The 3,019-nt window shown below is 46.0% G+C and overlaps 1 non-coding gene across 1 annotated transcript; it reads right to left on the bottom strand.

Moving 5' to 3' along the window:
- Window positions 1–2,724: 2,724 nt before the first annotated feature.
- Trnas-gga (transfer RNA serine (anticodon GGA)) lies at window positions 2,725–2,799 on the bottom strand. The gene has a single exon. It is a non-coding gene; the product is annotated as a tRNA-Ser (tRNA).
- Between the last annotated feature and the right edge of the window lie 220 nt (window positions 2,800–3,019).

Below are 3,019 nucleotides of genomic sequence, written 5' to 3' on the forward strand. Positions count from 1 at the left end.
TTTCCCCCATTGCTGTCAATTGTTCCCTTATGCTCTCCCTGAAACACTCTACAACCTCTCGTTCTTTCAGTTTATCCAGGTCCCATCTCCTTAAATTCCCACCTTTTTGCAGTTTCTTCAGTTTCAATCTGCAGTTCATAACCAATAGATTGTGGTCAGAATCCATATCTGCCCCTTGAAATGCCCTACAATTTAAAACCTGTTTCCTAAATCTCTGTCTTACCATTATATAATCTATCTGATACCTTCTAGTATCTCCAGGATTCTTCCATGTATACAATTTTCTTTTATGATTCTTGAACCAAGTGTTAGCTATGATTAAGTTATGCTCTGTGCAAAATTCTACCACACGGCTTCCTCTTTCATTTCTCTCCCCCAATCCACATTCACCCACTATGTTTCCTTCTCTCCCTTTTCCTACTCTCGACTTCGATCACGCATGACTATTAAATTTTCGTCTCCCTTCACTACCTGAATAATTTCATTTACCTCATCATACATTTAATCAATTTCTTCGTCATCTGCAAAGCTAGTTGGCATATAAACTTGTACTACTGTAGTAGGCATGGGCTTCGTTCTATCTTGGCCACAATAATGCGTTCACTATGCTGTTGGTAGTAGCTTACCCGCACTCCTATTTTTTTATTCATTATTAAACCTACTTCTGCATTACCCCTATTTGAATTTGTATTTATAACCCTGCATTCACCTGACCAAAAGTCTTGTTCATCCTGCCACCGAACTTCACTAATTTCTACTAAATCTAACTTCAACCTATCCATTTCCCTTTTTAAATTTTCTAACCTACGTGCCCGATTAAGGGATCTGACATTCCACGCTCCGATCCGTAGAACGTCAGTTTTCTTTCTCCTGATAACGACGTCCTCTTGAGGAGTCCCCGCCGGGAGATCCGAATGGGGGACTATTTTACCTCCGGAATATTTTACCCAAGAGGAAGCCATCATCATTTAACCATACAGTAGAGCTGCATGCCCTACAACATGGGGTCGTGCATTATCCTGCTGAAATGTAGGGTTTCGCAGGGATCGAATGAAGGGTAGAGCCACGGGTCGTAACACATCTGAAATGTAACGTCCACTGTTCAAAGTGCCGTCAATGCGAACAAGAGGTGACCGAGACGTGTAACCAAGGGCTTCCCATACCATCACGCCGGGTGATACGCCAATATGGCGTTCACCGCGATGTCGGCAAACACGGATGCGACCATCACGATGCTGTAAACAGAACCTGCATTCGTCCGAAAAAATGACGTTTTGCCATTCGTGCACCCAGGTTCGTCGTTGAGTACACTATCGCAGGCGCTCCTGTCTGTGATGCAGCGTCAATGGTAACCGCAGCCATGGTTTCCGAGCTGATAGTCCATGCTGCTGCAAACGTCGTCGAACTGTTCGTGCAGATGGTTGTTGTCTTGCAAACGTCCCCATCTGTTGACTCATGGATCGAGACGTGGCTGCATGATCCGTTACAGCCATGCGGACAAGATGCCTGTTATCTCGACTGCTAGTGATACGAGGCCGTTGGGATCCATCACGGCGTTCCGTATTACCCTCCTGAACCCACCGATTCCATATTCTTCTAACAATCGTTGGATCTCGACCAACGCGAGTAGCAATGTCGCGATACGATAAACCGCAATCGCGATAGACTACAATCCAACCTTTGTCAAAGTCGGAAACGTGATGTTACGCATTTTTCCTCCTTACACGAGGCATCACAGTAACTTGTCACCAGGCAACGGCTGTTTGTGTATGAGAAATCGGTTGGAAACTTTCCTCATGTCAGCACGTTGTAGGTGTCGCCGCCGGCGCCAACCTTGTATGAATGCTGTGAAAAGCTAATCATTTGCATATCAGAGCATCTTCTTCCTGTCGGTTAAATTTCGCGTCTGTAGCACGTCATCTTCGTGGTGTAGCAATTTTAATGGCCAGTAGTGCACATTGCATTCTTGCTTTTCCGCCGCACTAGGCCTATCTCAGCTAATACCGTGAGTAAATAAGGTGGTTTTAGCGCTGTTAGTCGCGAGTGGCGTTTAGAAGGAAACGTATGATTGCGGCCCTGTTTTTAGATGTGATTTCTTCGGTGATCCTTCCCCCCCCCCCCCCCTCCCCCTCGGTATTACTCCCGGTGGCGGCCATTCTCTGACGTCCATTTTACACAGTAGTCTCACTGTGGTCCGCGCGGCAGTCTGTTGACCGGTCTTGCTGAGCGTCCACGGCGTGCGGGGGAATGGGCTTTTAATGTAAACTAGTTTTGAGGCCTATAGATTGGCATTCTATGGCTTTTATGCCTTCATTTTAATGCCTTAAGGACATGCAACGTGCCTATTCGTTCGTAGTCCGTTCATAGGCTGGCAATGTCTGCTAATTTGCTATTACATCCAAGCCTCGTCGCCAGTTTTGTAAAGGCCTCGTCTCTACTACTGTGGAGGCCGAGTTGCCACAGTTGTTACAGCAGGCCCAGTTTGTGAGTTCGTGAAATGGCTGCTGATGTAGTACACCGTTACACAATTTCTCTCCTTGTCACTATTACACAACTGTGCCCCTGGGTAAGGTAACAGAATAGGAGAACGAAGGTTCTACAACACTCCAACAAATTAGTAACAGAGTCACACAAATGAGTTAAAAGGTTTACTCATGTTTGTAGCTAGTTGAAATATGAACTCTGCAACACTGCTTATAAAACTTTCTGGCAGATTAAAACTGTGTGCTGGACCGAGACTCGAACTCGGGACCTTTGCCTTTCCCGGGCAAGTGCTCTACCAACTGAGCTACCCAAGCACGACTCACGCCCCGCCCTCATAGCCTACTTCTGCCAGTACCTCGCCTCCTTGGTAGAGCAAGGTCCCGAGTTCGAGTCTCGGTCCGGCACACAGTTTTAATCAGCCAGAAAGTTTCATATCAGCTCACACTCCGCTGCAGAGTGAAAATTTCATTCTGGAAACACTGCTTACAACGTAATACAAAAAAGGCCCTCAATGGTTAAATACAAATAAAGGGAA

This window comes from Schistocerca serialis, chromosome 6 (assembly GCF_023864345.2).
Source record: "Schistocerca serialis cubense isolate TAMUIC-IGC-003099 chromosome 6, iqSchSeri2.2, whole genome shotgun sequence".
Classification (NCBI taxonomy): Eukaryota; Metazoa; Arthropoda; class Insecta; order Orthoptera; family Acrididae; genus Schistocerca; species Schistocerca serialis.